Here is a 24,317-nt window from a genome sequence, read left to right on the forward strand (position 1 = left end):
CAGGGAAGACCAAGGATGCCCAGTTAAAGTTGAATATCAGATAAACAACAAATAATTTTTTAGTGTCTGTCCTATATAATATTTGAGACATATTCATTCCATGCAATATTTGGGACATATTTATAATAAAAAATTATTTGTTGTTTATCTCAATTTAAATTTAACTGGGTGTCTTGTATTTTTCTTTGCTACATCTGGTGACCCTGTCTGGGGAGGCATTGTGAGCAGACATAGATATTGCGGTATGTAGACACCAATAGTAACAATGTGACCATCTCTTCTGATAAAGGAAGTAGTGGAAAACAGAAGAAAGTCACTTTCGGACAAAAAGACTTAGAAGTCTTATTCACTCACCTTGGTCTGTTCAGGGCTGGGAATGATGAATTTTTCAGCTTCTCTCTTCAGCTTAAGCCCCTCTTAGGAAAGTAGCAAAACAGTCATGTAATGTTACATAGAATTTATTTTAATATTTCTGCCACTTTTTGAGTTACATGTTTGGATTTGTTTCATTACAGTTTTAAAAAGATAATTGAAGTAATGATAAACTAGGAGTCAGGGCCCTGAATTTGAATAGTATCTCAGTGCCTCTGTAACTATGTGACTGTAGCAGGCATTAAATTAGCACTGTTCATATATACACTGGTTCTCTTTGTTCCAGGGATATGGTGGGATCGCACCTCCTAACCCCAAATACTCATGACTTGCTTTGGTTAATAAACTATGATTGGAAACTTTAAAAGCCAAAGTTTTATTTGCTACGTCCCTACCCCAGCCATAGTGATCTTGGAAACATGGTAAGATGGAACCTCGGATTGCTTGAGTCCCTGAGTGACCACGATGAACAAAGGTGACCCTTCAGTCACATGCTGAATATGTAGTATGAATGAGAAATAGTTTAAACCAGCAGTTTTAAGGCTGCTTTGTTACTGCAGCATAATATAACTCACATTGACAGATATGTGTGGTATTAGCTTATTGGTTGGGTGCTGGCTAGTAGAAAACTATTATTAGAGATGAGACAAATGGTGAACTGTCTCCTGTGATAATTTGGAAAGGAGTTAATGTACTTACTTAATTTGTATCTCTAGAAGAAGAGGTAGAAAATAGAATGTTAGTAGTGTGTGTGTTGCTGTTCACTGTGACAAGAAAATTCAAGAAAGGTGAATCTGGATAAGGATTGGCCAATTTACAAGCAGGAATGAAAGTACTAGAGTCCACAAATTCAAATAATTGTAAAGTTGGAAGAGGCCACATCCAATATCAAAGAGGAAGAAATAAAATTGAGAAAGATTTTGGTTAAAAAAGGCTGATTGAACTCAAATGTATGGTCATTACATGTATTGTTAAATCCTCTGGATGGATAAAGTATCTCCTTCAATGTCCAACTAAAGGTATGGAACCAAGTAAATCTTGCTATTAGACAAAGTCGCTCAGGAATAAAAGACTAATATGATCAGAGCCCTCTGCTAACCTTTGTTGCACTTATATAAAGAAGCGAGAAATAAACATTATTTTTTTCTAAGTCTCAGAGTTCTTGGGCTTCCAAGATTAAGATGTTGACTTTAACTTCTTATCTTTTTCTTCTTCTGTAAAATGGGATTAATTATACTTGCCTTGTGTACTCCACAAGACAATTGTGAGAGGCTTGGATTTGTTCATTAGCATACGTTTACTGAATATCTTTCACATGCTAAGCTTGTGCTAAGCTTAGAAAAACCAAACCTGTTCTTTTCTTATAGAGTCAGAAAATTTTAAATACTATATGATCATTAAGCACAGTGGGCTTTGGTTCACAAAGGAAGCTCAGCTCTCCCAGTATTAGAAAAAAAGCTGTCAAAGAATTCCTAGAGCAGATAAGTGCACTAAATCTTGAAGAATATTTGAGTTATGTCTAAGCAGAAACTATAGTGAGAATGATGGAAGAAAGTTCAAAATCAAGAATCAGTAAGTGCTTGTGGGGTAGTGGTGCTGGGTGTGGTTGGAGGGTAGGGAGAAGACAGATCATTAGTCTCTTGTGTGCTAAGTCAAGAAATTAGACTGTTTCTAAATCAAATCATGAATCAAAAAAGGATTTTAATTATGGAGAGAAACAATAAAAATTGCCTTTTTAGAAATACCACTAAGGCAACAATATATGGTAGCTTGGAGGGGCAGAAAGTACTGGGTAGAAGTTTCCTGAGGTAATGCAGGGAAAATAATGCAATGGCAATGGGAGTTGGGAGAAGGGAAAACATTTGAGAGATATTTAGAAAATATTTTGGAAATATTATGATTTGGGTTCTGATTGACTCTGAGATCTCTGGTGTAAGTGGCTGTGGATAAGGATAGAATATAAGAAAGGAAAGATTTTTAGGGCAAGACAGTGTGTTCAATGTTGTCCTTGTAGAGTTTGCTATTTGCCTGGGTGTTGTATGGGAAGAAAAGTTCAATAAACAATTGGTTTTATAGGACTTGCTCCTAGACCCAAGGTCTGAGCAAAAGACATGGATATCAGAGTCAATATCATCCAAGAAATAGATGAAGTCTGGGTTTCATTGAGATTATCTAGAGAGAGGGATAAAGGGCATAGGGCCAGGGGTAAAGCTATGGGGAATGTAAATATATAATCATGTATGACAGCTCCCTTTTATTGAGTACTTACCATGAACCAGGCACAGTATAAAGAGATTTACATGGATTATTGTTTAACTTCAGTCACATCCTATAAGACAGCTGATGCTTTTAAACTCGTTTTACAGAGGAGAAAACAGAATCTCAGAGAGGTAGCTTGCTCAAGGTCATGGAGCTGGTGAGTGGTAGAGTTGAGACTCAAAATCAAGTGATCTGATGTGAGAATTAGCAGTCTTAATCACTGCTTTTAGGGAGAGAGCCATGAAAACCACCAGGAGGCTGTGACCCAGACTTGGGAAGAAATTTGGATGAGAGGGGTATACCAGAAGCCAAGGGAGAAAAGATTTTCAAAGAAAACTCAGTGAGTGAAAGATTATGTGGTAAAATGTTCTGAATGTTGTGAGGACATCAAGGAAGGTAACATGCCTAACTGTTTTTGATGGTTGAGGCAATATTAGTGACCATGGAAAGAGTGGAAGACAAGAGGTAGTGCCTTGAGTAGAAACTAGAGAGAAGCAGAGATGTTGGGTGTAAGCTGCTTTGTAGAAGACTCGTGGCCAGGGATGACCTGTGATTTCAGGGTGCATGTGAGGGATGTTTTATTTTATTTTGTTTTGATTTGTAATGGGAAAGATCTGATCGTGTTTAGAGGCTAACTAAACAGAATCAGTAGGGTAAAGAGGAAAGAGAGAAAGATGATTGAAATTGGGAGAATAGGTCTAGGAAGCAGGTAGAAGTTTAGCTTGGATAGGAGAAAGGGCACTTCTATTGAGGAAAGAGAGAAGGAATTAAGGAAGGTTCATTGTCAGCAAGTTTGTAGGCAAAGGAAAGAAAGTGTATGTCTGTAAGGTATTTCTCCTATAGACATAAAAACACTTTGAGAGAGGCAAGTACGGTGCATATACAAATTAAACTTTTTAAGGATTGATAATATGAACATTTTTCTCAAGTTGCTTAATAGAGTTATAGCAAGCAAGGTTTAAAAATATGTCTCTAAATCTAGAAAGGATGTCCAGATTTGTCTTTTTATTTTTTGTTTGGTGGCTAGACAGTTACTTTAATATGAACTTGATTATATTCAAGAGAAATTGCATTGGCTGTTCACGCTACAGGATTAAATTAAATCAACAGAAGTTTTCAAAGAGTAGATCCTGTAAATCCCCTCTGGAAGAGTAAGTGACCCCCATGTCCCTCACTCTGTCTGCCCTGGACCCTTTCATGTTGACTTGATGTCTGACACAGGAAACTCAGTGTCTTAGTTGGCCCGGGCTGCCACAACAAAATATCACAGGATGGATGGCTTAAACAGCAGACATTTATATCTTACTTCTAGAGGCTGGGAAATCCAAGATCAGGATGCTTATATGGTTTGGTTCTGGGAGAGGCGTCTACCTGGCTTGCACATGGCTGCCTTCTTTCTGTGTCCTCTCATGGCAGAGAGAGAGAGAGAGAGAGAGAGAGAGAGAGAGAGAGAGAGGGAGGGAGAGAGAGAAAGAAATCAAGTGAGCTCTCTGGTTGATCTCTTCGTGTAATCTCATCATGAGGATGCTGCCCTTATGATCTCATATAAACCTAATTACCTCCCAAAGGCCCCATCTACAACTTACCATTGCATTGGGGGTTAGGGTTTCAACATATAAGTTTGGAGGAGACACAAACGTCCACTCCATAATACCCTGTGACCCTGGAAGACTTGTTTCCCTTAGAATAACCCCTGTTCCTTTTGCTTTTATTTTATCCGGTTAAATCAAAACCTTGCTGATCATTATTTACTCAAAAGCGTTCAGGTGGTTTTATAGTTTAAAAAAATTACTGTACTTTATTTGCTAAATCGATGTGAAAACTCTTTTGTCTTGTAAAATCACCAAGTCTCTTTTCTCTGACCTAAAAAAGGCATCATAAAATACATACTCGTGCTTAGCAGAACACGACACCTGACATAATAAACATATGCCTTTTTAACTCCTAACACTTCTGAGTCTACCTCTTACTTTTTAGGCAGGATTTTTGTTGTTGTTGTTGTTGAAATTTTTACTGTGCCCTCACAGGGATTTTTATTTTATTCAAGCAGTGTTTCCTGAAATCAGAAGCAGGGGCTTTAGTGGGTACTGCCTGCCTGTTATTTCTTTAGAAAGCTGTTTTCCAATCTGCTGTCGGCTATCAAAACAGCATTCTAAACAGATGAATTATTGAAGTGTTTGAGGGTGACAAGGGAGCTGAGAAAGGTCCCCTACAGAGGTTGGGATGGCATTTGGGAGAGAAGTGCCTTGGGCTACCTAGTAACAAACAAGGTAGCTCCAAATGAGGGATGTTTTCCAAGCTTATTGCTGGCAAATCCATAACATCTGAGTGATCAGTGATGAGTGTGCTCATGCCTTGAGATGACAAGGCATCGAGATGATGACACCAGAAAATCTAATCGTGCTGTTTGATAGAAAAGGCCATGTTGAAAGAGGATTTTGAGCTGCATTTTTCCCCTCCCTCCCTCCCTCCCGCCCTTCCTTCCTTCCTCCCTCCCTCCCTCCCTCCTTCCCTCCCTCCCTCCCTCCCTCCCTGTTTCTTCCTCCTTCTTTCTCTCTTTCTTTCTTGGGATTTCTTTAATTGAGCTCTTTCCTGTGCCAATATAATGATGAGTACTTGACAAATATATCTCATTTAAATCCCCCACAATGCTAGAAGGTAGGTCATACTATATCCATTTTATTTTATTTATTTATTGGAGTAAAATTGCTTTACACTATTTTGTTAGCTTCTGCTCTACAATGAAGTGAATTGGCTATATGTATACCATGTCCATTTTAGAACTGACAAGATCGAACAGTTAGTGGATGCAAGTTATTTTGGAATGGTTTATGAAGCAAATACCATCTCTCTGTCTCCTCTATGAAATCCCAGTTAATCTAGTATTAATCACAAGTATTTTATAGAAGTGGGTTTTTGGGAGGTGGCTTAAAAAGGAGTTTGAGAATCCTACTGAAATTTGTTATACATTTAATGGACATCTAACTCAAAGTGATGGGATCAAATACTGCTTCTTGGAAGAGGTATAATTTGAACAGAATTTTAAGGATAGGATTCAGCCAAAAGTGTGTGGGTAGGACACAAGTTATATCAGGGAGAGAGAGGAGCATATAGCAAGGCTGAGAGTCAAGAGCACCTACGGCATATTTGAAGAACTGTTAAATGTTAGCTTTTGCTACATGAGGGTCATACATAATAAAGAATATCACATAGACTATGTTTCAGTTTCTTGCTTCCTCTTCTTTACTTAATCATGGGTCCCATTAGGGTTATACTGCCAATCAACATTCTGAATATGCATAGAAGATGTAGAATATTGCAAAGCAGCCACTTCTGTTAAAAAAAAAAAAAAGAAGTGATTGTGAAGGGAGAGATTAAAGTATCATTGCCTATTTTAAATCGTTAGCCAAGGAGATCCAACTATTTTATTAAATGTGTTTTTTCTATTATTGTGCCATATCTATCACAGATCTCTTTTTTTATTTTTTTGTATGCATATTTCAAGATTTCATTAAGTGCACATTTTTATTTTATTCTCCCTTCTCTATATTCATTTACTCCTTTTTAAAAAATATATTTTCCTTTTAAAAATATTTTATTAGAATATAGTGGATTTACAATGTTGTCTTAGGTTCAGGTGTATAGCAAAGTGATTCGGTTATACATATACATGTATCCACTCTTTTTTAGATTCTTTTCCCATATCGGTCATTACAGAGTATTGAGTAGAGTTCCCTGTGTTATACAGTAGGTCAGTATTAGTTATCTATTTTATATATAGTAGTGTGTATATGTCAATCCCAATCTCCCAATTTATGCTCCCTTTTCCACCCTGGTAGCCATAAGTTTGTTTTCTACATCTGCGACTCTATTTCTGTTTTGTAAATAAGTTCATTTGTAATGTTTTTTTTTAAGATTCCATGTATAAGCAATATCATATGGTATTTGTCTTTCTGTATCTGACTTACTTCACTCAGTATGACAATCTCTAGGTCCATCTCTGTTGCTGCAAATAACATTATTTCATTCTTTTTTTATGGCTGAGTAATATTCCATTGTATATATGTCCCGTATCTTCTTTATCCATTCATCTGTCATTGGACATTTAGGTTGCTTCCATGACCTGGCTATTGTAAATAGTGCTGCAATGAACATTGGGGTGCATGTATCCTTCCAAATTATGGTTTTCTCTGTATATATGCCCAGGATTGGGATTGCTGGATCATATGGTAGCTCTATTTTTAGTTTTTAAAGGAACCTTCGTACTGTTCTCCATAGTGGCTGTACCAATTTACATTCCCACCAATAGTGTTGGAGGGTTCTCTTTTCTCCACAACCTCTCCAGCACTTATTGTTTGTAGATTTTTTGATTATAGCCATTCTGACTTGTGAAATGATACCTCATTGTAGTTTTGATTTGCATTTCTCTAATAATTAGTGAAGTTGAGCATCTTTTCATGTGCCTGTTGGTCACCTGTATGTTTTCTTTGGAGACATGTCTATTTAGATCTTCTGCCCATTTTTTTTGTGGTACGCGGGCCTCTCACTGCTGCGGCCTCTCCCGTTGCGGAGCGCAGGCTCAGCGGCCATGGCTCACGGGCCTAGCCGCTCTGTGGCATGTGGGATCTTCCCGGACCGGGGCACGAACCCATGTCCCCTGCATCGGCAGGTGGACTCTCAACCACTGCGCCACCAGGGAAGCCCTTCTGCCCATTTTTTGATTGGTTTGTTTGTTGTTTTAGTATTAAGCTGCATGAACTGTTTGCATATTTTGGAGCTCTGTTGTCAGTCACTTCGTTTGCAAATATTTTCTCCCATCCTGAAGGTAGTCTTTTTGTTTTGTTTATGGTTTCCTTTGCTGTGCAAAAGCTTTTAAGTTTAATTAGTTCCCTTTTGTTGTTTTTATTTTCATTACCCTAGGAGGTGGGTCAAAAAAGATCTTGCTGCGATTTATGTCAGAGTGTTCTGGCTGTGTTTTCCTCTAAGAGTTTTATAGTATCAGGCCTTACATTTAGGTCTTTAATCCATCTTGAGTTTACTTTTGTGTATGGTGTTAGGGAGTGTAATTTCATTCTTTTACATGTAGCTGTCCAGTTTTCCCAGCACCACTTATCAAAGAGACTGTCTTTTCTCCATTGTATATTCTTGCCTCCTTTAAAATAAAATTGCCCTATTAGTTATTGTCAAGAGGGTTTTTTTCTCATATTTTTAAAAAAAAATTATTGAAGTATAGTGGACTTAAAATATTACATTACTTTCAGGTGTACAACATAGTGAGTTTTATAGATTACACACCATACAAAGTTACTTTAAAATATTGGCTTGTAGTCCCTGTACTGTACATTACATCCTTATGAATTATTTATTTTATAACTGGTAGTTTGTACCTGTTAATTGCTATCACCTATTTTGCCTCTCCACTTCTCCCCAAGTTTGTTCTCTGTTTTCCATAATGACTGCACCAATATACATACCCACCAACCATGTACTAAGGTTTCCTTTTCTCCAAATTCTTCTCAGCACTTGTTATTTCTTGTGTTTTTGGTAACAACCATTATGACAGGTGTGAGGTAATATCTCATTGTGGTTTTGATTTGCATTTTTCTGATGATTAGTCATGTTGAGCATATTTTCACGTGCTTATTAGCCATCTGTATGTCTTCTTTGGAAAAATACCTATTCAGGTCCTTTGCCCATTTTTAAATTGGATTGTTTTGGTGTTTTTGATATTGAATTGTTTGAATTCTTTATATGTTTTGTATATTAACCTCTTATGTCCGCATATTGTTTGCAAATATCTTCTCCCATTGAATAGGTTGGCTTTTGTGTTGTTCATCATTTCCTTTGATGTACAAAAGCTTTCTAGTTTGATGTAGCCCCATTTGTTATTCTTTTTTGCTTTTGTTTCCCTTTCCTGAGGAGACAGATTCAAAAAAATACTCTCTTATGATTGTTTGTATTTCTCTGATATCAGCTGTAACTTCTATTTCTAATTCTATTTATTTGGGCCCTCTAGTATATTTTTCATGAGGCTAGCTAAAGATTTATCAGTTTTCTTTAACATTTCAGAAAAATCCCAGCTTTTAGTTTCATTGATTTTTTTTCTATTATTTTTTAATCTCTATTTCATTTATTTCTGCTCTGACCCTTATTTTTTCTTCCTTCTGCTAACTTTGGGCTTTGTTAGTTCTTCTTTTTCTAATTACTTTGGGTGGAAATTTAGATTGTTTATTTTAGTTTTTTCTTGCTTCTGGAGATAGGCCTGTAATATTATAAACTTCCCACTTAGAACTGCTTTTGCTGTGTCCTGTAGGTTTTGGAAAGTTGTATTTCTATTCATTCATTTCAAGGTGTTTTTTTTATTTCCTCATTGGCCTATTGGTTTTTTAATAGCATGTTGTTTAGTTTCCCTGTTTGTGGGTTTTTTCCAGTTTCTTCCTGTAATTGATTTTTAATTTCATAATGATGTGATAGGAAAATATAATTAATATGATTTGAATCTTCTTAAATTTATTGATACTTGTTTTATGGCCTAGCATGTGATCTACGCTGGAGAATGTTTCATGTGCACTTGAAAAGAATACTTATTCTGCTCTTTTTGAATGGAATGTTCTATAGATTGTATTTAGTTCATCTGGTCTAATGTGTCATTTAAGGCCAGTATTTCCTCATTGATTTTCTTTCTCGATAATCTATCCATTGACGTAAATGATCTATCCAGTGTTGTAAAGTTTCCTACTATTATTATATTACTATCAATTTCTCCCTTTATGTCTGTTAATACTTTATAGATTTAGGTGCTCCTATGTTAGGTGTATATATGTCTATAAATGTTATATACTCTTCCTATTTATTGTGATATAATGCCCTTCTTTGTCTTTTATTAAATACTTTAAGTCTATTTTGTCTAATGTGAGTATTGCTATTTCAGCTTTCTTTTTGTTTCCTTTTGCATGGAATATCTTTTTTCATCCCTCATCTTTTAGTCTGTGTGTGTCTTTAGCTCTGAAGTAGTCTCTTGTAGGCAGCATATAGATGGGTCTTGTTTTCTTTTTTTTTTTTTTTAAAAAAAATTATTTATTTATTTATTTATGGCTGTGTCGGGTCTTCGTTTCTGTGTGAGGGCTTTCTCTAGTTGTGGCAAGCAGGGGCCACTCTTCATCATGGTGCACAGGCCTCTCACTATCGTGGCCTCTCTTGTGGAGCACAGGCTCCAGATCTGCAGGCTTAGTAATTGTGGCTCATGGTCCCAGTTGCTCTGTGGCATGTGGGATCTTCCCAGACCAGGGCTCGAACCTGTGTCGCCTGCATTGGCAGGCAGATTCTCAACCACTGCGCCACCAGGGAAGCCCTGGTCTTGTTTTCTTATCCATTCAGCCACCCTTTGTCTTTTGATTAAAGCATTTAGTTCATTTACATTTGATATGTATGTACTTGCTGCCATTTTGTTTCCTGTTTTCTGGTTGTTCATGTAGATTTTCTCTGTTAGTCTATTCCCATGTGGTTTGATGATTTTCTTTAGCATTATGTTTAGATTCCTTTCTCTTTGTTTCTTTTTGTGTGTGTGAATGTGTTGCTGGTTTTTGGTTACCATGAGGTTTCACTATACATATGTACATATACATACACATACACATATGTACTTGTTTTAAACTGAATAGTTGGTTTTACAACTTTTGTCTTTTAACCTTCATACTAGCTTTTTAAAATAATTGATTCACTGCTTTTACTCTATATTTGCTGTTACCAGTCAGATTTTTTTTCCTTCATATATTTTGTTTATTATTATGGCCTTTTAAAAAACATTTCTTGTAAAACAGTTTAGCATTTCTTGTTAGGCTAATTTAGTGGTGATGAACTCTTTTAGTTTCTGCTTGTATGGAAAATTATCTCTCCTTCAATTCTGAATTAAAACCTTGTTGGGTAGCATATCCTTGGTAGTAAGATTGTTCCTTTCAACGCTTAAATATATCATGCCACTTCTTCCCGGCCTGCAAAGTTTCTGTGAAAAATTAGCTGAAATGTTTTTGGGGTTCCCTGTGTTTGACTCTTTCAGTTCTGCTGGTTTAATGGATATGTCTCAGTGTGGATCTCTTTGAGTTCATATTGTTTGGGACTCTGTGTGCTTCCTGGACCTGGATATCTGTTTCCTTTTTGATGTTAGGAAAGTTTTCAGCCATTATTTCATCAAATATGTTTTCTGTCCCTTTCTCTCTCTCCTCGTTTTGAGATCCTTAGAGTATGAATGTTAGTACATTTGATGTTGTCACACAGGTCCCTTAAGCTATCCTCAATATTTTTTTTTTTCTTTTTGCTGTTTTGATAGGATGATTTTTGCTATTCTGTCTTCTAGGTTGCTTAAATGTTCTTCTCTATCACCTAATCTGCTGTTGATTCCTTTTAGTGTATTTTCTATTTCAGTTATTGTATTCTTCAGCTCTGATTGTTTTCATATATCTTTTATTTTCTAATTCTTTTTTGAATTTCTCACTGTGTTCTTCTTTTCCCAAGTTCAGTGAGTATTTTTATGACCATTGTTTCAAGTTCTTTATCAGGTAGATTGCTTATCTGTGTTTTATTAGTTTTTCTTTCTTCCTGGGTTTTATCTTGTTCTTTCATTTGAAACATATTCATCTGTCTTTTCATTTTGTTTGACTTTCTCTGTTTACCTCTGTGAAATTAGGAGAAACCATTATGTATTCCAGCCTTGAAGGCATGTCCTTGTGTGTGATTGTTCCTATGCAGTTTGTGGTGTCAGCTGGCATTGGTGGGAGAGCTGTACCTGAAGTGAGTGCAGGCCGGGACTTTTTCTGGGTTGTGTTGAGGCCATTGCCTTGGCAGAGGTGGGTTTAAGCTGTGTGGGCACTATAGCCAGAGCCCAGCACAGCAGCACAGGCTGGGGCTACTTCTGGGGTGCACTAGTGGCCAACTGCCTTGACGGGGGCAGGCTGGAGTCAGGGGTGGCTAGACCTGGAGCTCAGTGTGAGCCACAGCTTCTCCTAGTGACACTGGCATCCAGAGCCTTGACAGGGGCTAGGGCTGGAGGGGCTGGAGCCAGACCCTGGTGTGAGCTGTGGCTTCTCCTGGGGTGTGCTGGTGACTGCCATCTTGGTGGGGGGAGGTGCAGGGCTGGAGCTGGAGTTGGTGCAGGCTTGGGGGCACACTGGAGAAGTCTTGGCAGGCTGGCTGCAGCACCAGGCACTTTTAAACCTGCTGCCTGTATGCTGGGGCTGGGAACAAGCAAGTCTGTGCATTCCCTTTAAGAGCAGAGTCTCTAATTCCCACAGCTCTCTGGCTCTCCTGGTCATAAGCCTCACTGTTTTTCAGAAACAGCAAGGGGAGCTCATCTTCCCAGTGCCAGACCTTAGGACTGGGGTGCCCAATGTGGGGCTTGAACTCCTTGCTCCTTAGAGACAATCCCTGAGCTTGTGATATTGCCCTCCTCTTCTGGGTCATCCACTGGCAATGTGGGTCCTAACTGGATTGCTTCTCTTCCTTTCCTGTCCATATCAGTGTTTTTGTTTGTTTGTTTTGTTTTTATATCCTTGGTTATAGAAGAACTGTTCTGCTAGTCATCAGGTTGTTCTCAGAGAAAGTTGTTTACATGTAGTTGTTGTATTGGTGTATTTTTTTTGGAGGAGATGAGGTCAGGATCTTCCTACTGCACCATCTTTATCCTGCCTCTGAGCTGCCTTTTCACCTTCAAAATTAAATTGTTGTATTTATTTCAGCAGCAAACATTTGCCACCTCAGTTGAAACTGCTTTAGCTTATTTCACTGTGATAAATACTTGAAAAGTTATGGCCATGCTTTATCCCTGCCTCTTGGCCAAGCACAGTTTGCAGTCTCGGTATTTAAATGTGTGCTTGGGATCCACTTGTGGCTCAGTGTGTTGGTATGAAAAGACTTGGAGGTGAAAGCCAGGACACTGGCTTTTGTGTCCAACTTTGCCACTAACTAGCTTGAGACCTGGCACAAGTCATTTAGTCTGTCTGGATCTCAGTCTTTTCCTCTATGGAAAGAGGAATTGGATTAGGTAATATTAAGAGTTGCCTTCTTGACGTACAGTTTTGTGATTTATATATACTTGAGGTAAGTGAAGGGAATTTTACATGAAACTAGAAAACTCATTATTATGTATTTTAGAAAAACACAGCATGAAGTAAACAGAGTGATATTTGAGTTAACAGGAAGCTTACATTTGTTTTCCAAAAGATTAATTATGGCAAGGAGAACTAACTGAGGGGAATTAGTGTATTATATTGATTTTCTTCTGGTATGTCATATATGGCCAGTGGATCACATAGGAATGTATATAGTGGAATTAGGTGACCAGGAAGTACCAATATTTTTATCTGCATTCAGAAAACAGTTTTTTTGTTGTGTTCTCTTGTAAAGTTAAATTAGGACACCTAAATACCTCTAAAGTTAAAACTTCAGGTAATTAGTACATATACAGTATTATGTTGTCTATGCTGTTATTTTAAAGTAAATTGTAGAAATTGTTAAACCAACTTAGTAAGGTATCGTACAGTTGGATTATATTAGAAAATCCTTTCAAAAGCTAATCTTGGCTCCATACAGGTTTAGTCTTTTGAAATGGGGTGGGCATCTATTAAGATTAATGATTCATTAGGCTCCTTAGCTATTCCAGGAGGATGCCAGCCATACTTCAGCTGGTATACATTTTGAAGACTTTGGACTTACAGACAATTGGAGGTTTTTAATAATTTTTCAAGGAAGCACGATACGAATCTTATCATCATTGTACGAAATAAATTATAGTATAGAAGTTTGTAGCACCAACCCTGGAGTTAGATTCCCTGAATCTAATTCTGGTGCCACCCCTTACTGAGGGACCTTGGACAAGTCACTTTTTTTCCACAGTTTCCTCGTCTGAAAATTACAGTTAATGGTAAGGATTAAATGAATGAATATATTGTAAGCAATAAATGTGTTAATATATAGAAAGGGTTTAGAATAAATCATTCCTGGTACATAGCATGTGATATCTAAGTGTTTGCTACTATTATTATAATTTCATCATCATCATCTCCAGGATTTTTTAACACCCAGTTGAATAAAACAATATTGAGGGAGGACTGTGAAAGATTTAGAATCTATTCTTCTAGATATTCTAAACTCTGCCCAGTTAATCAAATAAGGTCTACAGAGAGCTGGAATTTTGAATCCTGTATTGTTAATGCTTGTTGTTTTAGTCAGGGAAATGAACACACTGAAGTTTTGTTCCTTGCTTATGTCATGGTCTAATTCAGGTTGAATGGCTCTCCTTGTAGACACTCCTCTGAGCTAAGGATATAAGCTCCTTCCATTGTGTGGCACTGCTGTCTTAAATATGGTCCTTCAAGGTCATGGTGGAAGAAGAAAGCAAAGAGCTGTCATGCCCAGGCCTCCATAGAGGACACATCACTGTTCACTGGCCAGAATCCAGTCATATGGCCCCAGTCTGATCTCAATAGCTGGGAAATGTAGAGTTTCTGCATGTGCAGGAAGAAACAAAAGACGTTCAGGTGGCCTCTGTTACATACGGTCCTGCAGACTCATTTTTTTTTTTTAAACATCTTTATTAGAGTATAATTGCTTTACAATGGTGTGTTAGTTTCTGCTTTATAACAAAGTGAATCAGTTATACGTATACATATGTTCCCATATCTCTTCCTTCTTGCATCTCCCTCCCTCCCACCCTCCCTATCCCACCCCTCTAGGTGGTCACAAACCACCGAGGTGATCTCCCTGTGCTATGTAGCTTCTTCCCACTAGCTATCTATTTTACATTTGGTAGTGTACATATGTCCATGCCACTCTCTCACTTTGTCATAGCTTACCCTTCCCCTCTCCCCATATCCTCAAGTCCATTCTCTAGTAGGTCTGTGTCTTTATTCCCGTCTTACCCCTAGGTTCTTCATTACCTTTTTTTTCCCCTTAGATTCCATATATATGTGTTAGCATACGGTATTTGTTTTTCTCTTTCTGACTTACTTCACTCTGTATGACAGACTATAAGTCCATGCACCTCACTACAAATATCTCAATTTCGTTTCTTTTTGTGGCTGAGTAATATTCCATTGTATGTATGTGCCACATCTTCTTTATCCATTCATCCAATGATGGACACTTAGTTTGCTTCCATGTCCTGGCTATTGTAAATAGAGCTGCAATGAACATTTTGGTACATGACTCTTTTTGAATTATGGTTTTCTCAGGGTATATGCCGAGTAGTGGGATTGCTGGGTCGTATGGTAGTTCTATTTTTAGTTTTTTAAGGAACCTCCATACTGTTATCCATAGTGGCTGTATCAATTTACATTCCCATGTAAAGTGCAAGAGTGTTCCCTTTTCTCCACACCCTCTCCAACATTTATTGTTTCTAGATTTTTTGATGATGGCCATTCTGACTGGTGCAGACTCACTTTTTATAAGGCTCTGATCAAGTCAGTATAAAAAATGGTTCAAGGCCACATTATCTTATTTTTATTGTATAAATGCTGTTGAGTAGTGTCCCCAGTGGAGTACTGGGCCTGATCTTAGTTTAAGAATAATTATACCCCTTTTAGGAAAATTGTTAATATTTTTCTTATGTAAACTGAACTGAGACCAGATTTCTCTTTTCTAGTTGGCAGACTGCTCACAACTTTACAGCCAAATTTGTTGCCCATCTGGAGCAAATACATTCCTTGCTCAGTTTTATGCCCCATAGACTTGGTTTTTTTATATTGATTCTTTCATAAATAGTTCATGTTATTTTTTTGTTGTATTTTATAAATCGTTATAAATCACAATAAATATTTTTTTAGAGGGAACAAGGTGGTACATAAGTAAATAGGTAAATAAACTCCTTTATGTAGAGGTATATATCATGGGAATAGTTATCACTGAGTCAGTTAGTTGACAAAGATTCTCTTTCTTAAACTCCTTGAGAAATAAGACACTCCCATCAGTAACCGTGGGTCAATTTGGTAGTGATTCTCAACTCAGGAGCTAGGGATAGACCCTGTAGGAAGGTTTACCAGAATGTTTGGCAGGGGGGAGGGAGGAAGGTGGGATTTATTCCCCTATACACACACCTCAGTACCACTGGTACAGACAGACATTTAAATGGTAATGCTCTCCTTCACTGCAATAATATAGCTCTATCCTTCCTTTGTAGTCTTATAAAATGTTTTATGTTTATGTTGTATGTAAATCTTTATCTAAGAAAAGGAGAAGTCCCTTCTCAGAGTATCGGGTGACCTTACTGCAGTTCAAGTTCCAAATGTTCAACTCAGGAGTTGCTCTTCGGCTAAAGTAGGTACCTTCCTGGCCAGAGGGAAGCCAGGTGCAAAGCTGCTATGGAAGTATCTCTTTTTTGCTGAGAACAACATGGTTTGTTTGAATTATCCTTTCCTTAACATCACTTCTAATTATCCTAAGGAGGTTTTATTTCCTTCTCTGTGCCCGTTTCTCCCCCCAGGAAAATAGCTTCATACTGTCCAAGGAAGGACAGAGTGCCAGAGAAGGAATTTACACTGAAAGACAAGCACTTTGAAAGAAACTGTGTCTTGTCTTTCCTACCACACTATGTTTGGTGAATTTGAATTAGAAATTGGAGAAGACTAACTGGCTTAGCTAATGCAGTTATGCAGACTTCACAAGTAGAGAAAGGGCACGGATTTACCTTAAAGGTAAAACAGACAAACCTGGGTGAAAGATGGTATATTTATGATTAGTTTACTTTGTGCCTGGATCCCACCAGCTGAGCCTCTAGCCATTTTTGTGGTTGGCCAGTACTGCTTTCTTCTAGGCCTCTTGTAAGTTAGGTGATGTGGTGGTATACCTCCTAGATGACCCCTGATGTTGCCTACCTCCTGGTAGCCATACTCTTGTGTAGTCCCCTCCCACATTATACCAGGATTGGCCTATATGAACAGTAGCATAAAGCAGAAATGATGGTAATTCACTTCTGAGATGAACGTATACAAGATTGCAATTTGGGTGCTGACTCTCTCTTTTGGATATCTTGCTCTGAATGAGGTAGGCTGCCATGTTGTGAGAAGCCCTATCCAGAGGCCCATAGAGTAAGGAACTGAAGTCTCTGACCAACAATCAGTGAAAAAGAAAGGCCTGCTAACACCACATGGATGAGGTTGGGAGCAGATTCTCTTGACTCAGTCAAGTCTTGAGATGACTATAATTCTAGCTGACAGCTTCACTGCAACTTACTGAGAAAACCAGAACCAAACCACCCAGCTAAGCGCCTCCCAGATTCTTGATGATAAGAAACTATTGGATATAAAAAATGCTTGTTGTTTTAATCTGCTGAATTTGGGGTAATTTGTTACAAGGCAATAGATAACTAATACAGATAAGATAGAATGAACATAAATCTTTTCTCCCAAATACCAGAAAATAAATCATTGGGTTTTCTTGAACATTGAAAGATACCTGACTTTTATTTCTACTTGAAGTTCTTTTCTCTTTTCCACCTTAATAAATATACTTATCACTTGGCACTGCAAAGGAAATTAGATTCTCTCCTAATGTTGAAACCCATTTGACAGTATCTTGGAGCAGTGATTGAAGAGATGAGACTGTTCTCAATGCTTAGTGTGAAGAGAATTCCCTCCAACAAATCTTGTAGTAATGGTCATTATTAATTATCATCTAGGCAGCCTCCTCTCTTTTCCCCCTTCTTTTGGAGGTTCAGAGAAGCAGCTCTTCTGTTGGGAAGTAAAGTATAGATTAAGACAGAATCAGCTTCTGGCCAGAGGTTAGCTTTTTCTCTCTACATGTTCTATTTTTCTCCTTTAGTTTTTAGAATAACGGACAGAGAACACATTTCAGGAGCCAGATATTATGCCTTAAATTTTTCCATGAGGTGCTTCAAAAGATCATGGAACAGATCCTTCTTTGACATACAAGAACTGAGTGGGCAAACTCTCTTGAGACAACTGGAGCCTAGTGTCTATTTTAATGCTTTATTTAAATAAAAGGTCTTAATATTTGGAAAACTTCACTAAATGTTGTAATATGTAATACAACTGCCTTTGTACAGCATGGTGACCATAGTTTTTCTACCATTATCAGAGATTCAGATGATATTTACTATAATTTAATAAAGTGAAAAAGTACTATAAAAGGTTCTGTGATTTGTCTGAAGCCCACCAGATATTTAGAAGCATTCATGACTATAATGTCCATTTCCTACCTTCATTCCAGGCCTTTTTTTTTTTTAACACAAAAATAAGCAGTTAGTTGAATTCAAATTAATTTCTTATGTATTCAAAGAATGGCTTTCGTACAGTAAGGATAGCCCAAGATAGAGAGGTCCTGTGAAATTTCTTAAATGGGACTCATTAATCCTCTGAAATAGTGGGTATAGGTTTTAAACAGCATGAAACAGTTTGGACAAGTGCATACAATTTTATTACAAATTAATAAAATTCATTTTGATTAAAATAATACTTCTGCTAAAATTGAATGGTACCTCTTTTTCTTGGATAACACAGTATTATCATATAATATGGCAAAAATATTCAGAATATGTTTGAGATTCAGCCATGCTGTATAAACAAAACATACCTAGAAGAATCACTTTTATTTGAATCTGCCTGAATTTGCTCATTTATCTTTGCTGTACCTTGGCTGAAGTGTTTCTTAAAGGGAACGCACTTATTCATAGGGTTGCAGTGTATAAGCAGGGGCTACCTCCCATCCAAAGCATAGTTAAAAGTAGAGTTAGGGCTTCCCTGATGGGGCAGCGGTTGAGAGTCCGCCTGCTGATGCAGGGGACACGGGTTCGTGCCCCAGTCCGGGAGGATCCCACATGCCGAGGAGCGGCTAGGCCCGTGAGCCATGACCACTGAGCCTGTGCGTCCAGAGCCTGTGCTCCGCAATGGGAGAGGCCACAACAGTGAGAGGCCTGCGTACAGAAAAAAAAAAAAAAAAAAAAAAAAAAATGTGGACTTAATCTTCATCTGGATTGTGCCTTATTTTTGTTCTATTTGTCCTTGGAGGACATTAATCAGTGCTTCCTTGGAAACAGTGTTCTGGCATATGAGTTAAAATTGTAATGAATCCAAAGAGAGGCAAATTAATAGATCTAAAAATAGATTCCTATTCAGCACAATTCATACCCCTCCCCCTTAGACACAGTTCTCCTGGTTGACTATCTATAGCAGTTAAGGGTACGGAGCTTTGCAAGGGCTTTGTCCCTTGCCTTCGTGCACATGTGGACACACCCAAGACCCAGGACCATTAGTCTCTTGTGCAAAGCAATTAAACTGCTGGATTCCAGCTGTGCAGCACCTTATGGGTTTTCCTAACATTAATTTCTACAGGAGCCAAGGCAAATGAGCAACTGGGAAACCTGATTAGTCTTCCCAAGGCTTCCTCTGGGGACTATCTCATTTCTCCCCAATGAGAGGAGTGTTTTACAGTTCTGCTGTGTGCATACTAAACATTCATTTATTATCTTAAAGAAGGAAGTACTCATAAATAATATACACATAATTCCCAATTAGATAATTTCAATTTTAATCATTATGCAAATCTAATGAGCCACCTTTGATTTTTCTTTCTCCCTAAGTTAGATATCTTTCAAAAATATTTAAAGACATATCATTGTTCTAAAATACCCACAAAAGTATAGAATAGATTTCTTCATGAATGCTGACCAGATAGGTATTAAATAACTTAGGGATTCCATCATTTATGAATAAACACAATTTGGAACTGTGTGTAATGTTTGAATTGAAAATTTGCCAAGGTCATTACTGTCATCGATTTGGTCAGTGTATGTTCTGGCAGAGGGACTTTGATGTCTGCTGTTCTAAATTCATTGGAATTTATTCACTGTGACTACTTAGGTACATGAACCCTCTACTGCTGGTAAGGATGTGGGCTTTCTGGTTGCTCATCCTGGCGAGATGCCCAGGATTGTGATAGTCCCGAGAACCCTTTCCTCCAGATGCAGTCAGGCCCTAGCAGTCTACTCCACTCCTTATGCGTAGGTTCTCCCTGGACTCTTGAAGGGCATCAGGAGGTAGGGGCCCAGAGTGGGAACTCAGTCAATGTTTGTTAAATGAAGGACTGAATTTTGCAGAAAAATTTGAGGGAAGTGAACATTTTCCCAAATCTAATTTGAATAAGTGCTTTCTGCTTTCTCGTGAAAGTTCTACCACTTAGTGACATGGCTTCTTTTGTGTCTTCCTGAGCCCTCCATTGTGTCCTTGTCTTCCAGAGTGGTTCCTCCATAGAAAAGACCTGGGGAGAGACAAAGTCTTGAGTTCTTCTCAGAGCCTGGGTATTTAAAGGGACTGGGGGGAACTATGAAACAGGTGGAGCCTGTGAGTAGACTTTGGGGCATTTGTGACTCCCCTGAGATGCCAAGCAAATTTTAAGTATTTATCCTTATTTGTATATGTGGTGTTTCTTTGTTTGTTTGTTTGTTTGTTTTAGGAAGAGAATCCATAGCTTTTATCAGATGCTCAATAGGGTTTGGGCTCAACCACCAAGAATCACTGCCATTGAGGTTATCAGCAGTAATTACAGACAGACTTTGTAACTTAACTACTAATGCTACCAGTTCTGAAAGTGATTCATTAGAAATAGTTTGCTGCGAGACACACAAAATGCTATTTGAGTAAAAAGTCGTGTTGTCCAAATAATCAAGACTCTGTGGAATGCTTCATGGTTCAAACTTTTACTTAAACTCAGAGCTGACTGATTTTTTGCGATATGCAAGTTCTTTCCTTGTTCTGCTCTCTTGGACTCTGGAACAGAAAAGTTCAGTGACAATGGAGCATTTGCAAATTATGTCTTTCAGTACAACGGAAATGGAAGCTTCATTTTTCATTCTTTTCAGTCTAGTAGAGCTCTGATCTCTCATGCCTGACATATATTTTCTTTTGGAATCTATCGTTTCTACTGGCTAAGTACTCTTGATAAAAAAGTACTTCTAGAAGGCAGAATAAGTTGAGCACATTGTGTTTTATCTTTATGATGAAATGCCGACTTCCCATTAAAAGGCAAATACTTCTTTTGAAAAAGTTGAATAGAAAGGTGCTTAAAAAAGAGACTTATAGATGAAATTTGGAGGACTAAGAAAAACTGATAAAATTTATTTGATCTTGGGTACATTTCCATTTATTTTTAATTAGTTCTGATACATACACATATATGTATATATATGTATGTACACACACACAATACCGTGAAAAGAACAGAATGCCAGGCAACCTAGTGTTTGCATAGAACTTAACAAGCATTGTCTTGTTTTACCCAAGAAAATTTTAATCAGTAAGTAGCAAACTTTCAGTCATTTGTTTATTCATTCATTTATTCAGCAGACATTTGAGGTCCACAAGGTCCTAGGGCCTTTGTTATATTCTGATGTGAAAATATGAACAAGAAGTGCTCTCTCCTCAAAAGCCTGCCTTTCAGCCCAGACAGACTAAACAAAACCCATTATGCTCAGGGTCAGTATTGTTAGTGGAAGCTACATCATAGGGAGGTATCTAATATGAGATCTCCTGGGTGTAAACTTGGTACTATTGCATGTTATCCTTGTGACCATGGTCAGTCAGTGCACCACAGAAGGCCTCAGACTCTTTATTTTTAAATTAAGTAGCACCACCTCACTGGGTTGCCATGAGTATATAAAGGCCTACGTAGAATGACAATAAATCCTACATAAATATTAATTGTTATGATTAACTTTTAAAAACACAGTGTGAACCAAGCACTTGGGAACACAGAGGTGGGAACTATGGAAAACGACTAGAAAGGTTCTGGAAAGATAATACAGAAAATGTACTCTCTGTGCTGAGTGGGTTTGGGGTGAGAAGAATCTTCAAAGGAACATAGATGGCATGTAAATACATAGGTGCTTAGGGGAGGATGGTTAAAGCTATGGAGGAAGGGGCTTTCTAGAATGCTTATATTGTTTTCCTTCATGTGTTCAACTTTTTTTTAATTGAAGTATAGTTGATTTACAATATAGTGTTAGTTTCAGATGTACTGCTTAGTGATTTATTATTTTTTTTCTGATTATATTCCATTATAGATTATTACAACATGTTGAACATAATTTCTGGTTCTATATAGTAAATTCTTATTGCTTATCTATTTTATATATAGTAGTTTGTATCTGTTAATCCCACACTCCTAACTTGTCCCTCCCCACCTCACTCTCCCCTTTGGTAACCATAAGTTTGTTTTCTATGTCTGTGAGTCTGTTTCTGTTTTATATGTAGATTCATTTGTATTGTTTTTTAGATTCCACATACAAAGGATATCATGTTGTATTAGTCTTTCTCTGTCTGACTTACCTCACTAAGTATAATATTCTCTAGGTCCATCCATGTTGCTGCAAATGACAATATTTCATTCTTTTTTATGGCTGAGTAATATTTCAGCTTAGTTTTTTACCTCTCTTATAAAACTATAACTTGCCTTTTAAAGACTTTCTCTTCTTGATATCAAAAAGTAATTTAGGTCTAATGAGAAATTGTCACTTTTGGGCCTTTTCCTTCCCAGGTAGCTAGGCTCCCAATGTAGATTTAGTAACTCCATAATTTAACTAATAAATATAGATTTTCAAATAGAAATATATCCTAATTTACTCTTATGTTTAAGGCTAAGGCTTTAAGTTTTTCATCTTGCTTTATTTCATAGTAAGCATTTCTAAAATATTCCTATTTTCTGTTAACCACCTTTTATTGAGAATTCTTTGTTTTATACACTGTGTTGTTTCATTCATAATTTGGTACTAAATTCGAGTTTTTATTTGCTGTTTTGATTGAATAGTGCATATCTCAGTCTGTCACGCCACCCTAAAGCAACGAGCTTGTGGAATTTATATATGAGTGTGTGTGCACATGTGTACGTATATGTATCTTAACCAATTTGCAAATGTGAGACAGTTTGAAGTAAAAAACATTTTCCTAACTCCCTGAATATTTTGTGAGATATTGAGAAAAGCAGAGTACATAAATAGCAATATGGCAGAGACTGACTGGCAAGATGATTCATAAGAAAAAAATGCTCTATTTCTCCAGTTCACAAAAATGCACTCATTTTTATTTAAGTATATTTGCCTGTGATCATCTTTCTTTTAAATTTAGTCTAAACTCCTCAAGGTCTTGAACCTATGATACTTGAAGTTTGAATCGATACAGGTCATGTATCCAATGTGGAAAATAACAGTTTCCTTGTTACTTTGAGGGGCACATACATTTTGAATAGACATAGAATTTAAAATAAAATCCTTATCAGTTAATGTTTTCAAAATCAATTCATCTTGTCAGTGCACGCAAATGCTTTAAGAGAATATAGTACCTTCTCTGCACACAAGGGTACTCAGTAAGTGCTAGCCTTAATTTTCAGACATATTAGAAGTGAGTGTACTTGAAATACTATTATTTTAGCAATACCTATTCTCATTTTTAATAAAATTCTTATCTATGAAAATGTCTGCAAAGAATTCAATGCTATTAATCTAATTGAAACTATTTGATTACACGGAGATGAACGTTAAAATGACTAATATTTTTTGGAGACAAATTTAATTTGCTTTTAAGTACTATAGCAAATGACATTCTTCTAGATCTCTGAATGGTATTGATGTTTGTGTGTTCAGGTGTTGCACAAATTAAGGAACTAAATCACTTTTATCGGTAGGAGTTAAATGTGGTAGAGAAGCCATTAAAGTAATTTACAGCAGATGATATGTCAAAGCGGTTTCCTATGAAACCCTACAGAGATGGGAGGGAGTATGAATCACTGAGGATTTTTCATCTCTAATTACTTTAGCTCTCTTAGGAACAACACATAAATTTTTAATGGAAAAAATAAAGACAACAAACACCAGAGAGGGAATGTTGTACTTAATGCTGGCTCACTCACTTTTTGTTTTTCAAGACCAGAATTCTGAGATCAAGCTGAATCTGTATATTTGATTTTTAATGCCTTCTCTCTTCATCTTCTCTAAAACAACATCAGCAACAAATTGTTTATAAGGCCTGTGAGATTTCATTTATTTGTCCTATTGTTTGACTAACATGAGTGGAGAATGCTTAGAAAGCTTACTGTCAGTATATGTTTTTCTTTTATCTTTAATATAGGTTAAATAAACCCTTAGACTAAAAAATGATTTCAGGTACTCCTAAATTTGTATATGAAACCCAAGTACGTTAATTGCCATTATTATTTAATTTAATTAAAGTTTGCAGTAGGCATCTATTGCTTGGGTCGTGTAGCACCTACTCACTGTTTTCTGGATAAATCACCCCATTTTTCTTATGGGTAATCTTCATCTATTCTTCATGCAGGGGAGGGGCACAGAGCTGGGCAAGCTGTAGCCATGTGCCTGCCTTGAACTCAGCATTGGGCCAGCCTGGCTAGAGAAGATGCTCAAATTTGTGGTGACATGGAGGTCTGCATGCAAACCTTGGCCTGGATAACCTCAGGTAAGGAGGCAGCTGGCTGACCTGGCCTCATAGAATCAGCTTTCTGGAGATTTTTGCAGGAATACCCATTGACCACCTTACTTAGCCTGCTTAGCCTGCTTAGTCCCTCTATAGGCTATGTCTTGTTTGATTTGTGCTTTTAAATGTTTGCTATATTTTTCCTATCATTTGTTTGTTGTTTTGGTAAGATCAAGGTGTCTATTAGCTCAGTCTCCCATG

At 37.3% G+C, this 24,317-nt stretch overlaps 1 long non-coding RNA gene across 1 annotated transcript in view; it reads left to right on the forward strand.

The window, feature by feature from the left end:
- Positions 1 to 24,317, forward strand: part of LOC132435437 (uncharacterized) — a 218,835-nt gene that overhangs the window by 164,981 nt on the left and 29,537 nt on the right. The window contains exon 2 of the long non-coding RNA XR_009521539.1: positions 23,961 to 24,098. This is a non-coding gene — a long non-coding RNA (uncharacterized lncRNA). The remainder of the gene's footprint in view (positions 1 to 23,960; positions 24,099 to 24,317) is intronic.

This window comes from Delphinus delphis, chromosome 12, assembly GCF_949987515.2.
Source record: "Delphinus delphis chromosome 12, mDelDel1.2, whole genome shotgun sequence".
Taxonomy (NCBI): Eukaryota; Metazoa; Chordata; class Mammalia; order Artiodactyla; family Delphinidae; genus Delphinus; species Delphinus delphis.